Source organism: Silurus aristotelis (assembly GCF_946808225.1).
Source record: "Silurus aristotelis genome assembly, chromosome: 3".
Lineage (NCBI taxonomy): Eukaryota > Metazoa > Chordata > Actinopteri > Siluriformes > Siluridae > Silurus > Silurus aristotelis.
In genome coordinates this window covers 31,209,259-31,232,469 of record NC_139576.1, presented here as the reverse complement: position 1 = coordinate 31,232,469, position 23,211 = coordinate 31,209,259, and the positions used below count along the sequence as shown (strand labels likewise).

The window sequence follows — 23,211 nt, the reverse complement described above, 5'->3', positions numbered from 1 at the left end:
CATGCCTACTACATTTGTGATCTTAGTGTCTTACAAATTCCCCACAGATTGTTCCGCCAGAACACAGCTCTTTAACACTGCAGCAGAACTATTTAAAGTCATCCGCGTAGATAATTAAACTGCGAACGAAATACGTCTTCTACATTTGCGTGGTCACCATATGACCTAGACAATGGTCACCAAGGCAAGAGGCAGCAAACCCTGGCTGTCAGGATGGCCGAGTGGTCTAAGGCGCTGCGTTTAGGTCGCAGTCTCCTCTGGAGGCGTGGGTTCGAATCCCACTTCTGAGAGGTGTGTACCTTGTTGGTCAGTTTTTCTGAACTGAGCCCATGCAGGGGAGACTTGTTGAGTTGATACTGATACTAAAAGAACATGAAAGAAAACTATTCAACATGCTGACTGTTCGAGTCTACAGTTTGCTTGGATAATGCTCAAGTCTTCTGCTGCTTGTTTGATATAGAAATATCTTGGCAAAATTTCACTGAATATCGAAGACTCATCCAAATGCTTGAGCATGGCTTTGGACAAAAATAGTTGAAACCTTGCTGTGACACACCAGTCTAGCTTTCATTTGACATCACTGGCTTGAACACTTGTTTCGTTATCATGATAGCTAAGCATGGTCTCTCATTTGTACAAAATCTCGTTCCAGGAATGGCACAAAAGTGTGCAACTGTGTGGCTAAATCTGTGTGTAAATAAAGTGCAAAGGGAAAATTATGCAATGTCTTATCTGCTAGTATCCTCAGATTCCTTATTTTTTCGGTTCTACAGTGGCATTTTATCATGATAATTCAATTAGGAGATGGATCATTGATGAACCATGACACTCTCTTATTTACAGCGTTTGTGAAAGAAAAGGTGTCACCTAAAAGTAAATCAGTGCATAATGTGAACAAGTGAAAAGGACAGATTTCACAACAATGCTGTACAGAGTACACTGATCTGCATAATCCAGTCCTTTATTGTTGTCTGAAAATAAGCTTAGTATGTGTGTTTTGGACCTATCTGGTTTTTCAGAGAAATAAATACTAATCATTACTGCTTCAGAGTGAAGAAAAGTAAAACCTATTTCAAAATCCTTTCACTTCAAGATCTGCATGTGGTCAGTACATGGTTGAAGAGAAGAAATGCAGGAACACAGCTCTTTAACACTGCAGCAGCACGTTTTGAAGTCGAAGCCGTAGATAATTAAAACGCCAACACAATACATCCATGACTTTTGCGTGTTCATTATTTGGCCTACACATGGTCACCAAAACAAAAGTCTAGGTTTCATTTGAGATCACTGGCTTGAACACTTGTTTTGTTATCATGATAGCTGAGCATGGTCTCTGACTGACTCCTTTACATTGTAATTCAAATTCAATTGACACTTCATCTGATATTGACAAGAACCCCACTGGGTTTCCCAGCACCGTTTGGAAGCTAGAAGAGTAGAGCCGAGCCACTCTTTGCCACAAGATGTGAGTCCCGTCTCGGTTGCTTGCAGCGAGCAGAGTGGCGCAGCGGAAGCGTGCTGGGCCCATAACCCAGAGGTCGATGGATCGAAACCATCCTCTGCTAACTTTTACCTGTTTAATACCCCAGTCCCATTCGTCAATGGTAATTTGAACACATAATGCCATCGAGGTTTCCGAATTCTGTGTCCAACATCTTCCTATATGCACATTTTCAGCTAGCCTAAGGACCGTTAGGCCAAAGTAATTTTTAATCATACATTTAAGAAATGCCACATCATTTTATATGAGCCCCTTTTTATTGAAAATAGGGGTAAGAATGTCGTGCTCGCATGTGATTAGCAGAGAGGTGGACATAGGATTTGGAAATAGGTTTATACTTTTCCCCACTCTGAAGTGATACTCATCCTTATATGTGATCTCAATCTATTACTTCACTATCTGCATGTGATGAGTACATGGGTGAAAAGGACAAATGCTCGATTTGAATGACCTGCCTACTTTGTGCACCAAACAGAAGGATTGCCATTGGTTTCCTTTTGATGCAGGCAAGCACCAGTTGACTCATTGATGGATGTGCAGGGGTCATGGAAAACCTTCCATAATCAAGGCTGAGAGGATAAGGTGACAGACCTAAAATCCGTTGGGGTCTCCCTGTGCCATGTTAAAATCATGCCTACTACATTTGTGATCTTAGTGTCTTACAAATTCCCCACAGATTGTTCCGCCAGAACACAGCTCTTTAACACTGCAGCAGAACTATTTAAAGTCATCAGCGTAGATAATTAAACTGCGAACGAAATACGTCTTCTACATTTGCGTGTTCACCATCTGACCTAGACAATGGTCACCAAGGCAGTTTTTCAATTATATTACTGAAATGCACTTTCATATAGTTCACAGCATGTCAACTGCACCAAGTGCTAGAAAGGAGTGCACCGGCACCTTTTGGGAGACAGATGTGCTGCAGAATTTTGGGGAAACTGAGTGGTACCTTAACTTCAGAATGTCAGAGAAGGCGTGGGTTTAAGTCGCAAGGTTGTATCTTAAGCCCTATTCTGACTGGACTAGTTTTACATGGGGTCTGTTACTTTTTTTGTTACTTTTTTTGGTTCTTACAAACAGTAGTTTTGTTCTTACAAACTACTGATCATGGACATGTGGTCTTGTGCAAGTCCCGTCCGAATCCATACATGAAATGACAGACGTTGTCTGAAAAAAATTCTAACTCAAACGTCGTTTGGAAAACTAGTCCTGTCCGAGTAGGGCTTATGTCTGTGTTTGGAAGACAAAGGAGAATAATTATTTTATTATTGTTTTGATTTCTAATGAAAATAAAGTCACTGTCAGAAGTGGGATTTGAACCCACGCCTCCATGTGGAGACCAGAACACTCAGTTTCTTGGAAGGTATTGAACCTTGAGTCTGGCGCCTTAGACCGCTCGGCCATCCTGACATACAAGCATGTGTTTCTTATCCCCTCAGTGGCTGATAAAACTATTTTTACAAATTTCTGTCTACATGTTTATCTTATCTATCCTTCTATTTGTGTGTTTCTTATCTATCTATGTTAGTCTTATCTGATTTTAGATCTGAATGCCTATATGCCTGCGTGACACTAAAACATGTAGTGGTAACGGCTACTTTTTACTTAATTCTAAATGTCAGATCCCAAACTTCTTTACTTTAACTTGAGTAAAAAAGTGTAGTCAGTACTTTAACCTTTACAAAAGTTTCTTTAAAACATGAGTACCTGTACTTCTACTTAAGTGAAGGATGTGTGTACTTTTGCCACCTCTGATGATTGGCTATTGCTTTAAGCAAACCCTGCATTGACTGGTCAGTTCACATACACAATGCGCTCATGCTGGACGTTTTTTTTTTGTGTGTATTCTAGCAACTGTAGTAAACAAAACATTGGCTGATAATCACGTGGCGAAAAGTTCACTCATTTTGCTCACAGCTTGTCGAGAGGTAAAGTTCTCGCTCTCCTTTACTCTCTATACTGTACATAAAAAGCCAATTTTATTTTTATTTAAACATGAACATCAGTCTGCCAAAACTATAAGAAATGTGGAAGGTTGGTTTTATTTTCCCTTTTCTTTTTTTTTATTTTCTTTTTCTAATTTGTTTCCTCTCTTTTCCCATTTCCTCTTCTTTTTCCTTTTTCCCACCCCTTAACAGACTACTGTTCCCCAGCTTTTGATGCAATCAGTCAGGGCTTTCGCCTGTTAACCAAAAGGTTGGTGGTTCGAGCCCACCCAGGGACGCGGTTGATTGGATGGACGGATGGAAATATATGCATACAAGAAAACGAAAAAATTTTCCAGAAAGCAGGAGGCAAGAAATTGAGGTAGAGGGGCATCTTCTACATCTACAATCAATTATTTGTTTTTGTAATACATTTAGAAAAGTGTCAACCATATTGAGGTGAATGCCAAGCGGTGTGATTAAGAATCTACTTTTCTTTTTTTTTAGTTCTTTAGATCAACATATAAAACACTGTAATATATTATAGGGTTGTTTATCTGTTCTTATAGCTTCATTGTCAGTAATTGTTCATCCATTTCTGATGGTTCTTTGTGTCCTTCATCTTGCAGTTTGATCTCAATCATGACTCGTTTCTGTGTAACAGAATGCTGATGAACAGAGAAGCTTCATGTGTGTACATCTACATGTAGAGGAATGTATCTACCTTGATGTTATCTCTTTTTTTGCATCTCCTCTCCTTCTGGTTCTGCTGGAGAATCTGCCTCAGAGCAGTTTCCATATCTGTAGGCTAAAGAGAACAGCAATAATCAACCCTGATAATGCTGTCCGATTTGTTGCAACTGCCTGAGATACTCTTACACACACACACACACTTCTGCAAGGATGAGCCCCATTTCGATTTTTCAATTGATCACTCTTTAATTTAGAAGACAGTCAGAGACACATTGTATTGTCCCTGTATTCTGTCTTGTGCTGCTTGTTGAGGTGCAGCGACTCTCTCATTGAGGAATCTGGACTATTCGGCATCTGCTGTACTTGGCCTCAGACCCTGCATTTAAATAAAATCAAGTAAGATTTCACATTAAAAACAAGTGTTTACGTATTTTTTTAAGACCTTTTAGTCAAAAAGATTCAGACCTTCTCCATGGTTTAAGGAGGATTCTGGTCTCCTAATATACATGTGGGTTTAAATCCCACTTCTGAAATGACAAAATATTATTTTATTTGATCTATTTAATGTCCAAATATTCACATTTGTATCTGTAATATTAACTGGATGTGGGCATGATCTCAACTGTAAACACCTAAAAATGAAAGTTTTAAAATAAATGTAAAGGAATTAGAAATAAATGATGTTTGTGATCTGGCACACTTGATATTGGATAAAGTGTAAGAACTGCTCTCCAACTTCTACAGCTTCATATCTACAGTGGGGGAAATAATTATTCACTCCCCTGCTCATTTTATAAATGTTCCCTACTACAAATCCTGTAACACACTGTAAGGAAGTGTTTTATCCTCTGCCACTTGGGCAGGATTGCCTTCTGTCCCTGGACTGGATGCCTTTGAATTCAGCCTTTCCTCTCGATCTTTCCTCTCCTACAAGCGCTTTGGGAAGTCTCAATTAAACACACGAGTCAGTCTTTTATGGAGATGTTCCAAAGTTTATTGTCTCACACATGAAGATATACTTCCAAAGAGAAGGAGAAAAAGGGGTGGGCTGCCAGGTGTGTGTGTGTGTGTGTGTGTGTGTGTGTGTGTGTGTGTGTGTGTGTGTGTGTGTGTGTGTGAACAGAAGAGAAAGTTAGGAGAGACAACTCCACAAGGTTATGCTGAACCTGCAAAAGATAAGCCTAAAACAGAGATACAGAAACCCTGTGTGTGTACGAGCAAAGTAACACATGCATGCCACAAAAAGATCAGGGTATGGGGAACAGAAGCATACAAAAAGGTTATTCTAGAAGCATTCAACAAAATTACTATAACTACTAATGACAACAAGATACATATTAACAAATTGTAAACATAAAAACAGTTGAAGATAACTCCACATCTGGTCATGTTATTCGTTTAGCAGAAGCAACAAAACGCGGATTAGCCATACTAAAATGCGAGGGTGTTCTGGGTCAACCTAATCTGGGACTAGTGATCAAGAATATCTTACAATTCCCCCGTTTTATCCATGATAAATAAGAATGAATAAATCACAACTTAAACAATCAGACATGTCGCATAGGAATAGGATAATATTCAGAAACACGAGGGACAGGTTGCATGGACCTGCTGTGTGCTGACGGGCCGTCTAGTTGGCGTATTGCCAGAAGGTGTTGTTGTGTGGATGAGCCTGGGCGGGTATCCCAGCCCCAAGGCTGATCAGAAAGACAACCATACCGGTCACTGGTTGTGTCACTTCCCTGGATTGATGAGAGGTTGTTGTTCCGTTTCCCGTAGCTTTCCTTGACACGTCCTACAGTTGTAAGGATGTCCGAAGGGTCTGAGGAGTTGTCACCGGACCTCGATGAAAGATGACGGAGGGGAACAGGAACCATGTCTCCTAGAGAACTCATGGGGATGTCAAAAGGCTATGCTTCTGTAACATAAAGAAAAATAGTTATATACGCAGGGTACATGTAAACACACAGTTAAGAGGGATCCGCAGGTAATGGGAGACTTTTGTGTTTCGCTGCACTCTTAGTAATATTATTCTGGGCACAGATTAGACACCCAGACAAAATCGAGTCTATCATGCAGTTTAAGTTAGCTATACAAAAAAAAAAATCTGTTCATATCTTACTTCACGCAGTGAAATGGAAGGCATGAGCGACTGTACCAAAGGCCACGTAGGCATTGTGTGATTGCCAAAAGGCAGAATCATTCGAGGTGGCTGAGGATTGGACAGATGGAAAATGTAAATCAGGAATGAGAGCGGAGGAAAGCAGGCAGGTGTTAATAGGAGCGCTAAGAGTGGGAAAAAACACCTGAGTTTGAGACGCACTTTTTGCCACTCTGTCAGCCAAGGAATTACCTTTGGCTTCTACATTGTTGTCATAAGAATGGGCTTTTGTTTGTACAATGGCCAGTGTGCGAGGAAGACAGCAAGCAGTAATAAGGTCCTGAACTAAGGATTTCCCTTCAGCCGAGCGGAAACCACGGGATTGCCAGATGCGGCCAAAATCGTGCGCAATAACAAAGGCGTATCGGGAGTCAGTGTAGATCGTGACATCTTTTCCTTCAGAAAGGACACATGCACGAGTCAAGGCGAAGAGTTCAGCAGCCTGTGCTGAAGAAAAAGGCAAAGAGTAAGCTTCAACAGTGACATCAGGTAAGGAACAGAGAGTAACCACACAGAAATTTACCGAACATGAGCCATCCACAAAAAGTGACTCACCCCTCTCTAAAGGAGTGGAAGACAAATCTGGCCGTATACTAAGTGAGTGAATGACCTCAGAGCAGCAATCATGTGTGGTGTCGTGCAGTGTGTCGTCTTGTGCATTAGTCAAACGCATGACCTAAAGTGTCAAAAGAAGAGGTGGTGTTGATTTCCAAATTACTGGTCGAGCAAAGGATAGTTTCATAGCCGGATCTTCTCTGAGCTGTCATGTGTTGTGTGTGCAGGTTCTGAAGGACCTGTTTCACCTGATGTGGAGAGTGCAAGATCATAGGATGAGACAACACTAATTTTTCAGCGTCTTGGACCATCACAGCACAGGCAGCCACCATACGAAGACATGCAGGTAAACCCTGAGCCACGGTGTCAAGTGTTTTGGACAGGAACACACATGGTCTCATGCCCCCCCATGCTCCTGCACCAACACAGCAGAGGCAGCTCCGTCTTGTTCACACGCATAAAGGTGAAAAACCTTATGATAGTTTGGAAGTCTGAGAGCAGGAGCTGACCGCACAGAGCTGACCGCACAGCCTCATACGCCTCAATCATCTCTGGTGTCCACGTTAGCTGGTGCTGCAAAGGATCATTGTATAAGATCGCAGAGCGGAGACGTTTGTCGTGGAATGAGCAGTCAGGTATCCATGGACGGCAGTAGTTAATCAGTCCCAGGAAAGCCATGAGAGCATGCTTTGTGGAGGGACGCCTTGTGTTAAGACTGACCTGTACACAATCTTTAGAGGGCCATTTGCTGCCTTGAGAGTGTTCGAACCCTAGGTATTTCACAGTGGTTCTACAAAACTAAAGTTTGGTTTTGGATACTTTGAATACTTTTCTTGCCAGATGATGCAGGAGGCACAGGGAGCCTTGTTCACAGAGGTCCTCGGAGACTGTGGAGATCAGGAGATCATCTGCATACTGTAAGACAACAGAGTCAGAGGGAAGGGCAAGATCACAGAGTGCGTCTCTTACCACAGCGGAAAAGACTGCCGGGGACTCAATGAATACTTGTAGCAGACGTGTCAAAGTGTACTGGCGCCCCCTGTGCGCGAAGGCAAAAAGAGGCTGCGTCTGCTCTTCTACAGGAACGCTGAAAAGGACAGAACACAAGTCAATCACCGAGAAGTGTGTATGATTTCATGGAATTGAAGCGATAATAGAGGCCACATCGGGCACAACAGGTGCAATAGGAACCACGACATCATTTATTTTCCTCAAGTCTTGAGTGAAGCACCAAGTGCCGTCCGGCTTAGGAACTGGGTTAACGGGTGTGTTGTAGGAACTCACACACGGCTTGATCACACCCTGTTGTAACAGAGAGGTCAGGATCTTGTCTATTCCCTGCAACTTTGATTCAGAGAGAGGATATTGTTTGAAAAATACAGGATGCAAATGTGTTAGTTTAGCTCATAAGGAGGACAATGAACCAAGCCCACATCATCCTTATGCTTATCCCAGAGGAGAGATGGCAATTCTTCCAGTGAAGAAGGAAGTGGTAATTTCTGTGTGTTAGAGAGAAAACAGTCGTTCATGTTCATGTTAGAAAGATATGACAGAGGAGCATAATCAGGAACTGAAACCGTGAGTTTAGAGACAGAAAAGGTGAGAGAAATGTGCAGCCTACTCATGAGATCTCGGCCCAAGAGATTAAACGGACAATCAGGCATAAAAACAAAACGATGGTGGAGAAAAATACTTGTGTCGGAAGGACAGGTTACTACGATCGGTGAGCTGATACTTCAGGACTTTCTGTACCTCTTGATGACAGTTATGCATAAAAGTCGTGAGGAACAGAGGGTTACTGTCTGCGTCTTCTAACTCCATCCCTCCCAATAAAGTCCAAGTCTCCTTAAATCGGGTTAAAAATTCGGAAGTGGTTTCACCCTTCTCCTGTTTAGAGTCAGATACTTGAGAGAGATCTCTATTGGCCTGCTGCTGCTGGAGTAGGAATTTGGTCAACTCCTTTTTTTAACTCCGAGAGAGCATCTCGCTCAGCCCAGTGATAATAATAGAAGTGGTTTTGCTCTTACTTTTTTCGACCCTTCCCCCTCGTCGAAGCGTTTTCTCGTCGTAACTGTCTCCTAGTACTGCATGAAGGATAAACCTAGTCTGCGCCTGTCAAATGATTAGGGCAGGTAGAGCTCATTAGCATGTCAATGAAATGCAGGGGTTTAGATGGGGATGGAAGAACCCTGATAACGTCTCTAAGGTCCCCAATCGAGGGCGGATGTAATTTTGGGACCGCAGGCCGACTTTGACCATACGCATACCGCATTAGTGTGGGTTTTGGGCCAGGGAGGAGGATCGATCTTTGGGACCGAAGGAGACACTAACGTGCCATCCCGATCGGGTGGGGGTGGAGCATTTGGCTAGAAAAGGTGGTTTTGGCTTGGCTTCGGTTCTGGGCAGAGACTTAAGTTCTCTTTTTGAGTTCAGTATAGAGTGATATTTATCCCAGATTTGTTTCATTTCCACCCATTTTTGATAACTATCACCCAAGTAAGAATAATCCCAGTTAGGATCGCCCAAACCTTCATAAATTTGGGAATGTGCAGACTGAGATTTAAAAGTTCCACCACGAGGATAAGTCAGAAATTGAGGTTGTTATACAGTCCACCCTGCTAAATTGTCTAGCCAGGAGGTAGTATAAAAAGTGAGACCACAAGGATTCATCCAGTCCCGAGGGGCTTCCTCAGGATCTGTTTTAGGATATTTTGTCCAAGAATGACCCATAATCCAATATAGGTACAACTGTCTGACAATGTTAGATAAAAAGGTTGGAGGCCAGAGATCGAGATAGATAAACCGTTGAAAGTGTAGGCAAGCACCTCGTATTGTAAGCGAATTTGTTGTCGACGTTGTACCGTCGTGTAGCGCGCGCTGAACCGTCTCTGTAGTCACAGTAACTTGAGACGTCAAATTCAAATTCGCTTACAACACGAGGTGCGTGCCTACACTGTTAACGGTACGACAAGATACCAAATCAGCACAACACGGATATCAGCATACGAGGTGAGTGCCTACACTGTTAACGGTATGACAGGATACCAAATCAGCACTTACCTGAATGCTGATATCCCGGACGAGCCCCCAAGAACTGTAAGGAAGTGTTTTATCCTCTGCCGCTTGGGCAGGATTCCCTTCTGTCACCTGGACAGGATACCCTTGAATTCAGCCTTTCCTCTCATCCCTACGTATACGGGGAAGTCTCAATTAAACACACGAGTCGGCTTTCAGAGAGAAGTTCAAAGGTTTATTGTCTCACACATGAAAATATACTTCCAAAGAGAAGGAGAAAAAGGGGGTGGGCTGCCAGGTGTGTGTGTGTGTGTGTGTGTGTGTGTGTGTGTGTGTGTGTGTGTGTGTGAGAACAGAAGAGAAAGTTAGAAGAGACAACTCCACAAGGTTATGCTGAACCTGCAAAAGATAAGCCTAAAACAGAAACACAGGAACCCTGTGTGTGTACGAGCAAAGTAACACATGCATGCCACAAAAAGATCAGGGTATGGTCAACAGAAGCATACAAAAAAAATTACTATAACTACTAATGACAAGATACATATTAACAAATTGTGAGAACATAAAAACGGTTGACGATAATAACTCCACATCTGGTCATGTTATTCGTTTAGCAGAAGCAACAAAACGCGGATTAGCCATACTAAAAGGTGACAGTTGGGGTTTTCTCACAGTGAAGCGTATGAAGTGAGGATAAAGACAAGAACTGAGTGTTCTGGGTCAACCTAATCTAGGACTAGTGATCAAGGATATATATATACACACACACACACACATACATACATACATACAAACTAAGTAATTACTTCTGCTACTACATGTCAGTGTTAAATAATGAAATACATTAAAAGGTAGTCCGGGTTAAATAATAAAATACATTAAAAGGTAGTCCGGGTTAAATAATGAACACAGTAAAAGGTAGTCCCGGTTAATTAATGAACACAATAAAAGGTAGTCCGGGTTAAATAATGAACACAGTAAAAGGTAGTCCGGGTTAAATAATGAACACATTAAAAGGTAGTCCGGGTTAAATAATGAACACATTAAAAGGTAGTCCGGGTTAAATAATGAACACATTAAAAGGTAGTCCGGGTTAAATAATGAACACAGTAAAAGGTAGTCCGGGTTAAATAATTAACACAGTAAAAGGTAGTCCGGGTCGGGGGATAGAGAGAGAATGTGAGAGCAGGTGATTATGAAGAGACGTGTATTGAGTCCCGACCCGGACCAAACTCAAATATTTCATACACTGTATTTATATAAAGAGATCTGTACAGTTGACTCTATCATGGTAGTTGGAAAAAAAAATCACTCACTCAATTTGGGTTACATTGTAAATTGTAGTGTTGAAACATCATTTTGATCACAATACTGTCTCTTTTAATGTTTAATTCTTTAAGAATTTTATATTTATTTAATCTGGTCAATGCCGCAATGCATCACGGGAAGATATACTTCCGCAAACGTCTTCAAAAGTATAATAGGCTTCGATCTTGTTAAAAAAAACTTTCCTATAATAATACTACTGTATAAAAATAGAAACATGTTTAGAAACGTTGTTTGACAGTAAAACTTACAGACAAAACACGATGAATATTTACATATCAACATATTATTAACTTATAAACTTTTACTGCACCTCTCTGGATTCCGCTTCACAGCAACGCCATTTAGCCACGCCCACATCGCCCGGGCCGCTATTTAACAATGACACGTGACAAACCTTTTCCGCCGTTTTAAACCTATAGATGTATGTAACAGGTGTATAATTTACCCTGTTAAATTTACATGTCCTGTTTCAATTCATACTAAATTGTTGATGTGTCTTGTTTATACTCATATCTGTGTTTATAAATGTGGTTACCTAAACAAAATGGCTGCTTCTCTTAAATGCCTTGATAATAGAAGCTGATGTCACTTCCTGTCCTGACTCCTCCTCTTCCCTTTCTGTATTGTAATCTCATTGGAGTGGTGAGTTTCTCCTAAATTTATAATAACCTGATTAAATTTTATATGAATTAATTTTATATTTATTTATTATTTATTGATATATTTTTGGTTGAAAGAAGCAGAAATAGAGGACAGGGTAGTGTGGAGGAGGATGATCCGCTGTGGCGCCCCCTAAAGGGAGCAGCCGAAATATTTTTTTGTATTTCTTCTCACTGAAGTTTCTGTGTGAGGTTTCTTTTTCTATCTGTGTGAATATTTTACACTTTTTGTTTGTATTTTTATGAATGTGAGGGCACATGGTGATAAGTCTACCACACATTTATTTTATAGAGAACAATAAGTGAAATATCACCACAGAGGCTCCTGATTTGTTGTGTGTTTATCAGAAGAAACATTAAATACTTCCAGTGAGCTGCAGTCTGCAGTCCCGTGTCTGATTTCACATCACACCACACAGAGTCAAGTATTTCCACTGGTGTCGTCGATATTGATGAGCGATACCAATCATTTTCTTTTTAATCCGATACAGAGTACTTTCAAGACGAGTATCACCGATACGATACTTCTATGAAATATGTATAAAATGTTTTTAAATAAATAACTGTTAAAAAATGTCCAGTTAAAATATCTTCATATCTGAAACAATCTGTATGGTATAAAGTAAAACTCTCTGAAAAGATTCTACTAAAGAACTGAATCAATCCAGAAGATGGGGGTCGTGTCTGTGTTCCTCCTCTGCTCTCCTCAGCTGTACTCAGACATGCTCTATAGGGTGTTTTACTTTTAGATGCTTTGTTAAATTTGTGGTACATGAAGCTTCATCATTGTTAACTGGTGTGTAATAACTTCAGATTTTGCTTCTTTTTCTTTCAGCCATGATCTCAGCCATGCACTCGAATCCCCTTTTAAACCTGCGCTGCATCTGCTTTGACTGAGTGAGTGAACGCGGTCATGATAAGTGGTGATACAGCAGAAGATAGTTTCCTATATTCCTATAGTATTATAAATATTTATATACTATATGGAATATCAATATTATCAAAATATCCTTAACTAACTTGTTTTAGAAATATTAAAGATATACAGATATAGAAAGCATCTTTATTATACAGAAATGCAGTATAACAGAGCGCATACAGATTCTTCTGCATTGTTTCCTTCCATTACAGTTTTTCAGGCGTTTTGAAATTAAGGCAAATGTGTACAAATTTTACAGGAAGGAAAATGCTAAAGTCTACATGGCTCATGTAAAATCTTAACAACTGTTTTAAACTGTTTGGACTGACATTTATATATAATATATATGGTATCTCACAAAAGTAAATACACCCCTTACATTTCAGCAGCCATTGTAATAGATTTTCTCAATGGACAATACTATAGAAATGAAACTTGGATATATTTAAGAGTAGTCTATGTGCAGCTTGTACAGCAGTACAGATTTACTGCCCTCTAAAAAATAACTCAACATACAGCCATTATTGTCAAAATATCTGAAAACAAAAGTAAGTATAATTTGTATAGATTAAGTATATTTTGTGTGATCACCATTGTTATCTCACACTGCCTTAATCCTACTGGACATCGAATTCACCAGAGCTGCACAGGTTGTTGCAGGGATCCTCTTCTACTCCTCCATAATGACATCACAGAGCTGCTGTATGTTAGACACATGGTGCTTCTTTACTTTCCACTTTAGGATGCCCCACAGGTGCTCAATAGGGTTCAGGTCTGGAGACATACTTGCATGCTGGACACCATCTGAGCCAGACACGTTTCTCTTCATTTCAACAGACCACAGTGATTCAGTGAACTGTTTGCAGGGTTTTTTGTAAACCAGCTGCAGAAGAGGCTTCGTCCTGTCTGTGTGTCTGTGTGTGTCTGAGTCTTAACCTGTGCAGCACCTGGGATCTGAAGTTTCAGGTGCCACCAACTAAACTCCCTGCAGTGTCCAGTAGAATGGGGAGTAATACAATCAGAGACACAGGGTTTATTTACTTTTTTTTTATTTTTTTGTTTTTAAATATGATAAAATATATTAAAGAAATTATATTTTTGTGATATTTTTTATCATTAGGTGGTGGTGAAGGTTTGCAGGTGATCATTCACAGAATCTGAAAAACAACAAGAAGATCACACACTTTAACAGCAGGAACAAGACGCACACGATTGCATGTATAGTAGCTGAATGAGATTTAACACACTCGTTCACACACTCGTTCACAGTGTGGTTCTGTAACAGCATTTCCTTTCAAAAGATACTTACACATGTCTGGACTCTAATGTCTGATCCGAATGACCCTGACACGAATAACATTAACTGCAAAGAAAAAAAAAAAAAACACATTTAACATGAGAAAAATTTATGAAATCCAACATGATTAAATTAAATTAAATTCACACACTCACTCACACACACTCGTTCACACACTTGTTCACCGTGGTTCTGTAACAGCATCTGCTTTGAAGAGAAACTTACTTCGGTCTGGATTCCGTTGACGTCCCATTATATTGTTGGGTATGATGGCATCCACATACACTCGGTTAATTCTGGGACCATCACCCCTTTCATTGTTAGTCCTTGTTTGTATCCTGAGAGAGAGAGAGAGAGAGAGAGAGAGAGAGAGAGAGAGAGAGAGAGAGAGAGAGAGAGAGAGAGAGAGAATAAGAACTTATAATACCCACGTACTCAACACATGCACACACACACACACCTTTCCACTGAAGTGTTCCAGGGGCCGTCACCACATGGAGGAAGAGATTCCATTTGTCTGTTTATAACTGCAAAAATACAAAAACATCAAAACATTTAAAATTCTAACACTAAACATTTATCTATCTATCTATATCTATCTGTCTGTCTGAACAATCCAGGTTTTGTTTAAAATTATAGCCAATCATCTGTAAGAAGGGGCGGGACAAATTATGTAGCGGCATATTGAGTGACGTCATCACCCGGCATGCCGCGCACGTAGTTTTTTTTTTTCTTTGCATCCGCGCCTAAATTTATTTATTTATTTGTGTATTTTTATGTATTGATTAATTTTTTACGTAAACAACACGAAAAATAAAATAAAATATCTTAAACGTTTTTTGCCTGTAAAGTTTAAATAACATTGGATTTTTTCCTTTCTTTAATTTTTTGGTGTATTTAAAATAATGTTCTGAGAAAAACAACAGACAATGTTGTAAAATTTGTCAAGAGAAATTATCCAGAAAAGGGGATACACACTGAAATGTACAGTATGAAATGTACTATATTACATGTTCAGTATGAGAGTGAAGAAAAGAGAGAACTTTACCTTTCGACGCGCTGCAGCAAAATGACAACTTTTCAGCTCGTGATTATTAGCCGCTGGTTTGTTTACTACAGTTGCTAGGATACACACAAACAAAAAAACGTCCAGAGTGAGTTGATGAATTGCACAGTGGTCACGTGGTCGCTTCCTGCGCTCAACAAGGTCCGGTAATGAGGTCAGTGGGTTTTTTTTGTTTTTTTGTTGCATCCGCGCCCGAATGAGGACTAAGACAGTGCCACTAGAGGGCAGTGTGAGACTGACAATTGTCAATGTAACCTGTGAGTTTCAATTCAACTGTTTCTAACTAATGCACTTCTTCTTTTTATTATTATTATTATTATTATTATTATTATTATTATTATTATTATTATTATTATTATTATTATTATTATTATTAGTGTTATTAGTTTCTTCTATTCCAAGCTTTGATCTTCAGTTAAAAGGTCCAGATTAACAATATAGAACTTAGAAGTATAGAACTTTTTTTGTAAAGTAAGCGACTAAAAACTCCAAAGGGATTTTTTCTGCCACTTTATATGAGTTGTTTTAGAAAAAGCATCAATTCAATGCAGAGAAGCCCCTTTTTTAATAACACTGTTTTTTTTCCTGTATATTTGGGTGTGTTTTAATTTTAGAGCATGTTGTATTTAATAACTTCTGTATGTTTTTAAGTGCTTTTCATTTTCATGTTTTCTCCCTAAAGCGTTTACTAAGAGTTTACGAGCACCTGGGCTTTGTTTTGCAACTGATCCTGAAGCAGAACAAGATCACATTCAAGCGCGTTCCCTCAGCCGTCACCAAGTGCCTTAGATCAGCTTCCTCCATCATCACATAAAGCCTTAAAATGTGATCTCTTTATAAATATATTTTTTTAATAATTTATATTTATAACATTGTATATTTTTGTACATAAATAAACAAAATACACAGTAGATCTGCACAGCGTTACTCGTTGTCATCAAGACGGTGCCGGTCACGACTGCTCCGGCTACGTTTTCTATTTTTTGTTTATTTTATATTTTTATTTACTTAGTTACCGCATTTCACTGCATGTTGTACTCTGTATGTATATGTATGTGACAAATAAGTAAGTACACATCAAGGCTCTTCTCTGTTCTGGCACCGAGGTGGTGGAATGAACTTCCCCTAGATGTCCGTACAGCAGAGTCCCTGACTATCTTCAAGCGGCGACTGAAGACCAACCTCTTCCTGAAATACTTAAATTAGCACTTTCCAAGTTTGTTGAATTCAAGAGTTATATTTATATTAAGTTTTTTAATCTTGTGTACCAGTGTAGATTTATTCATTACTAGAGACTCAAAGCACTTTTGTACGTCGCTCTGGATAAGGGCGTCTGCTAAATGCCACAAATGTAAATGTAAATGTAAATAAAATTTGATTTGATTTGATTTGAATAGTTTATACAGTGGCAGGTCTTCAGTTTCAATCCCCCTCCTAATAACATCATTATGATGCCACAGCTATAGAATTATACAGATATGCAGTATAACAGAGCGCTGCATCACAGACATTTCATACAGTGTGAATGAATGCTGGTAACTAAAGCAGGAAACCCAGTGAACACAATTCAACAAGTCTCTTTTCACTGCAGCCACAGCTGCACCACCGCATTCATCATCTCTAGCAGAAGCTTCAATATTAACCTCATAAAATATCCCCTGGTTTCCATGTGCGCATATGCATTTTTTCCTTCTTATGCTTTTCTGGCTCCTCCCACCATTCACAAACCAGCATCCAACCATCACAAACCAGCATCCAACCATCACAAACCAGCATTCAACCATCACAAACCAGCATCCAACCATCACAAACCATCACAAACCAGCATCCAACCATCACAAACCAGCGTACAACCATCACAAACCAGCATCCAACCATCACAAACCAGCGTCCAACCATCACACTCTCCATTATCCACTGCATTTCCTGTCTGAAAGCCGTCTCGTTGTTCTTGATGATGAGACCCACCATAGTCATGTGACTGGTGAACTTGATGATTTGAGCAGTGCATTGCAGCACAGTCATGAATCACAGTGTGAACAGCTGATGACTGAGGATACGGCCCTGAGGTCCCAGTGCTCACTGTGATTGGTTTTGCTGGTCCTGATCGAAACTGTCTGATGTCTCCATCATGGAGTCTATAGCATACAGGCTTTTTCCACATAAACATAAACTATAATAGACAGCAGATAACACTGTACAGATCTAAAATGTATTTTATTTCTTTATAAACAAAGGTTTTAGATGTAAATCACTATAAAAGTAATCTATTAAATTATTCATAAAGAGAGTCTGAGGCTTGATGACGGCTGGAGGAATGAGCTTTGTGATGTCTTGCCACCATGATTCCAAAATCTTTACAGTGACTTTGGGGTTGCTGGCTGCCAGATCATGAGTGGCATAAGCCACTGCAAGCTGCAGCTCCCACGGCAAATCTGCACACAAAATCCATCATAAAATTAGGACTTGCTGAAGCACTTTCCTGTTGATAAAGAACTAAACATCAGAGAATAAAGATTTAATGATATCTTTCCTGAGTTTTTCTGTTCCAAACACAACTATGCTTTTTTGTCAGATTTTGGACTGACATTGGGAGTTTATCCTTAAGCCCTTGTTAGCCAAGTCGTCCTGTTTCAGATGGACAAAGAACATGAGTAAAAAACTGAACAATCCACAAACAATGTGAGAAGATGCTCAAAATCAAGATTTACAGTAAACATACCAAGTAGCCTAAAAACTGCTGCTACAGAGACGTCTTAGTATGATGTTTGCTCTGTTCTTGTTTGCAACAGCCAAGTGTTCATTATCAGCCAATGGTCCAAAGTGCTTTTTCTTCTGGGTAAAAAGGTTTTTTATGAGCAGACATGTTACCCTCGATTGCATTTGAGAACTGCAACAAATGAAGAATATGGGGGTCCCATTCTTGAGCTAGTTGCTGAAGTTCTTTGGACAGTCTGACAAGGGTTGCAAGGTGCTCGAGTGTTCGGCCAACCTCCTAAATTTTTTTATATTTTTTCATATCTGTTAGTATTAAAATGGGCCTCACACTGGTTCTCTAAACACATTCCTATGTTGTCTGTTCAGTGTCTATAGGATCTTTATGATGTGAGTATGTAAGGTACACAGAAAGTGTTTGTCTGGGTTCACACATCCCTGGTTACTATGTTTTCTTACCCAACCAGGAACAGTTTAAGCTCGGGTTTTATCCAGTGTGTATATATACTTGTCTGTTATCTGATAAAGATAAAGATTGATAAAGGACTTGTTTATTTAATCCTTTAGTGATACCTTTTTGTCTACTGAAACTCATTTACACTTTTTGCCAGATTCTCGACTGATGCTGCCATGTTTTTCTGCCTGTCGTTCCCACTAATAGGTAACCATGTACTTGTTTATTCTGTATGTCTGTGTTTGAAAGACAAAGGGGAATAATTATTTCATTATTGTTCTGATTTCTAATGAAAATAAAATCACTGTCAGAAGTGGGATTTGAACCCACGCCTCCATGTGGAGACCAGAACACTCAGTTTCCTGGAAGGTATAGAACGAAGTCAACAATAAGCAGTCAGAAGGCAACAAGAGTTTGGGGTTAACATGGATGAGACAGAGGGAGTCAGTGATGTAAACATGACTGAGAACAGAGACATTCCTGATCATCATCATCTTTTCTCTGCTTGTGTTCTATATCGTTGTTGTTCAGCCTGGATACATTTATTAGGTAACACAATTTTTTATTCTTTTTTTTTTTGTATAAAAAAATTCCTGTTTTTATTAACGTGTGATCAATGCAGCGCATTTCTGTTTGATCATTTTTAATTAAAATATAAATAAAAAAATAAATAAATAAATAAATAAATATAAAAGAGGTGAAATTAATCCTCCAGTGCAACACACGTTTATTCACCATGTCTTTTCTTTGCTCAGCTATAAAAATAAATAAATACTTTACCGAAAAATTATATTTAATCAGTAAACATTTGTTTTACTGATGCGAGAAAACAGATAGGGGGCGCTTTCTGACATCTCTGTCATCTCTCTTCACATTTAGAACAGTGTGATTAAATATTTGAATCGATTGGCAGCCCTAATAATAATATGATGTGAGGTCCAGTAACCAGTGTGACACTGAAACAAGTAAAAAAGTAGCATTTTACTACTAATTAAGTACATGTCAGAGCCCAAACTTCTTCACTTTAACTTAAGTAAAAAATTATAGTCAGAACTTCAACTTTTTCCAGAGTCTTTCAAAACATGAATATCTGTACTTCTACTAAAGTGAAGGATGTGTGTACTTTTGCCGCCTTTGCAAGCAGGCAGATGGGTAGATAAATTAGATAGATATAGATTGCTAGAGCGATAGAAAAGATGAGCAGGCATATAGGCATTCAGACTAAAAAACAGATTAGACTGACATAGATAAACACAAATAGAAGTCTAGATAAGATAAATAAGTAGACAGAAATGTGTAAAATATAGCTCTTAATAGTATTGCTGAGTCGTCTAAAGTACCAGACTCAAGGATTTAAACCTTCCAGAAAACTGAGTGTTTGATCTCCACATGGAGGTGTGTGTTCAAATACTAACAAATATCAAAATAATTTTTCCTTTGTCTTCCAAACAAGACATACAGAGGAAACAAGTAGATGGTCACCCAATAGTCAAATCAAGTCAAGTCAAGTTTTTTTCTATAGCACTTTTCACAACAGACATTGTCTCAAAGCAGCTTTACAGAAATCACCAGTCAAGGTGAATGGTGTGCATTTATCCCTGATGAGCAGCCGTGGTGACTGTGGCAAGGAAAAACTCCCCTAGATGTTATAAGGAAGAAACCATGAGAGGAACCAGACTCAAAAGGGGAACCCATCCTCATTTGGGTGACATCAAGAGTTTGATCATAAATCTTTCAACAATACAGAACACTGGAGAACAATAGTGGGAAAGACAGACAGACAGACAGACAGACAGACAGACAGACAGACAGACAGACAGACAGACAGACAGACAGAGAGGAAAAAAAAAACAGTTAATTCAGACAAGCAGGCAGATGGATGGATGGATGGATGGATGGATGGATGGATGGATGGATGGATAGATAGATAGATAGATAGATAGATAGATAGATAGATAGATAGATAGATAGATAGATAGATAGATAGATAGATAGATAGATAGATAGATAGATAGACAGACAGACAGCATGGTAGTTAGGAAAGACAAGCAGTCAGATAGACATTCAGAAAACAATATAAGCCTGACAGGCAGATAGATAGACAAAAAGGCGGACAAATAGATGACCTGGTGGACAGACAGATAGACAAACAAACAGAGTAATATTTAAAAGGTACCAAACTCAAAGTTCAATACATTTCAGGAAACTGAGTGTTCTGGTCTCCACATGGAGGCATGGGTTTAAATCCCACTTCTGACAGAGACTTTATTTTTATTAGAAACCAAAACAAAAATATGAAAATAATTCTCCTTTGTCTTTCAAACATAGACATATAGAACAAAGATGGTTACCTAATAGTGGGAAAGACAGACAGAAACAAACTGTTAATACAGACAAGCAGGCAGATGGATATATAAATTAGACAGATCAATAGATTGATAGGAAAAATGAGCAGGTATATATATGCATTCAGACAGAAAACCAGATAAGAGTGACGTAGATAGATAAGAAACACACAAATAGAAGGATCGATAAGACAAACAAGTAGACAGAAACTTGTAAAAATAGTTTTATCAGCCACTGAGGGGATAAGAAACACAGGCTTGTATGTCAGGATGGCCGAGCGGTCTAAGGCGCCAGACTCAAGGTTCTGTACCTTCCAGGAAACTGAGTGTTCTGGTCTCCACATGGAGGCGTGGGTTCAAATCCCACTTCTGACAGTGACTTTTTTTCATTAAAAATCAAAACAACAATAAAATAATTATTCTCCTTTGTCTTTCAAACACAGACATACAGAATAAACAAGTAGATGGTTACCTAATAGTGGGAAAGACAGACAGAAAAACAGCCAGAAAAAAACTGTTAATACAGACTAGCAGGAAGATGGATATATAAATTAGACAGATCGATAGGAAGAACCCAGCCAATAGGGTTGCACAAGCCAGTGCACTCTTAGTGCCGGTCCCAATTACTATTACTGGTAAAGGGAGAGAGGTAGCTGATATGATGGAGAGGAGAAAGGTACATATGTTGTGTGATCAGGAGACCAAGTGGAAAGGGAGTAAGGCTCGTTAGTAAAACCAGGTATGTAGTTCCTTTTTATTGATGTGTTCTGCCTACACAAATTCATTCTATTGAAGATGCATCTTAAATCGATGCTTGATGTTTAGACCTAATATGTATGTCATATGCACCTTTTTTTTTTTATCTATTTTTTAACATAACACATACAAACAATATTTATAATTATATTTTTGCTGAGATTACCCGACAATTTGAGAAATTTCATTGTGTTTTTGTGATCGTTCTAAAAAAAAAAAAAAAAAAAAAATTATATCAGAGTAACACTGACCTTAAAACAAGTGAATGTTTTCTTCAAATGCACTGTATAGTGTCTTATCTGTATCCATCAATGTTCCCTGACCAGCCTTGAACGATACACTGATTGATTGATTGTTCTTCCTTGGGAAGTGTTCACCTGTTTGGTGACAGGGGGCGCTGCAGCGCTGTTTAGAAAATACAGAGACTCTGTACAGTACTACATTTTCTATATACTTTGTAACATGACGCAGTCTTGCACTTCAACGACGAAACGACGTCATCGCACAATGATGTCACGGTGTTACTTAGCAACTTTTAGAAGTATATCAATTTATAATCCATAACAGTTTTAAAATAAAAATACATTTTAATTTCCCTTTGACTGATCATCTCAGTTCATCTCCTCCAAGTCCTTTAGCGAGTCAAACCTGTTTTCAGTCTTTATCATGTCTTTTTTAAGGACTTTCTTTCTGGCAACCTCTACATTAGATATTGGCTTTACTGACCTCATTCTTTTTGTTGGTTTCACTTGTTTGTCCTCCTTTTTTCTTTTCCCTTTTCATCTTTTGTTCCTGTTGCTTGTTCCTTACATGCTGGAGGGTCGGATTCTATTGTGTTTAGGTCATTTTGCAGGCCGTACATCAACTCCATTTGAGTCCATGATTCTCCGTCCTGTTGCATGTCCACTGATGTCTCTTCCCTTGGTCCTTCTTCTCCACCAAAGCATTTAGTCCTATTTGGGTCTAGATTCCCCATCCTGCTGTAAGTGATCCTCCTGGTTGTTGTGCTTCTTTCCTTCTTGTTCCACGCCCTTGTCCATTGTTTTTTCTCCCTCTTGTGTTGTTATTTACTTTTCTCGCCGCTCACTGTCTCGTTCATGCAACTGCGCATCCACCTGCTGTTCATCCTCCTCCTCCTCGTTTCCCATCCAACACTCACACTTATTTAAAGGCAGATTGCAATCCGGGCACGTTACTGCGTTGCAGTCCCTCACAATGTGCCTTCTCTTCTCACAGTTGAAGCACTTAAAATCTGGGCAATCCTTCACCAAATGATTCGGGCTCATGCACAGCTGGCAGGTCTTCACTTGATGGCTGTGCGTAACCCGAAAGTACTGCAGGCCTTCTGCCGTTTCTATTTTTGTATTGGGAGAGAGGCAACTTTTTTTGGGAGCCACGTTTTCACAAACCTCGTCCCGTCCTCAATGTTGGTGCCTGGATACACTCTCCTTTTTATTTTGGATATTGGGAAAACTCCCCATCCCTACAATTTATTTATAACTTTATTATCAGTAATGTAGATAGGCAGCTGCATGAAGGAAACCACATAGTCTCTATTTTGCAGTCTTTTGACCTCACACTTGGTTCCATTGATAACCAAACCGTCCAAGAGATACTCAGTGTCCTCTTATTGTTCCAGAGTGACCTCATACAACTTATTTTGTTTGGGACGCACTACGAGAATCCTCCCTTCACCGAACCGCTCTGTTAATCCTTTATTTATGTCTGATACTCTCACATCTTTCAGTTGTCCTGCCTCCACTGTCATTTCCTTCAGGTAAACTCTTTCCGCAGTTCCTTTTCTTTCTTTTTTATTAA

The 23,211-nt window shown here is 39.3% G+C and overlaps 3 long non-coding RNA genes across 3 annotated transcripts in view; 1 reads left to right on the top strand and 2 right to left on the bottom strand.

Moving 5' to 3' along the window:
* Positions 1 to 23,211, top strand: part of LOC310724104 — a 772,938-nt gene that overhangs the window by 189,976 nt on the left and 559,751 nt on the right. The window lies entirely within an intron of this gene.
* Positions 5,094 to 11,581, bottom strand: LOC310724092. The gene is made up of 3 exons (XR_014532928.1): positions 11,493 to 11,581; positions 9,899 to 10,025; positions 5,094 to 6,040 (listed from the first exon to the last, which is right to left on the bottom strand). It is a non-coding gene; the product is annotated as an uncharacterized lncRNA (long non-coding RNA).
* On the bottom strand, positions 13,817 to 14,391 carry LOC310724166. Its single transcript, XR_014532987.1, has 3 exons — positions 14,283 to 14,391; positions 14,070 to 14,123; positions 13,817 to 13,917 (listed from the first exon to the last, which is right to left on the bottom strand). It is a non-coding gene; the product is annotated as an uncharacterized lncRNA (long non-coding RNA).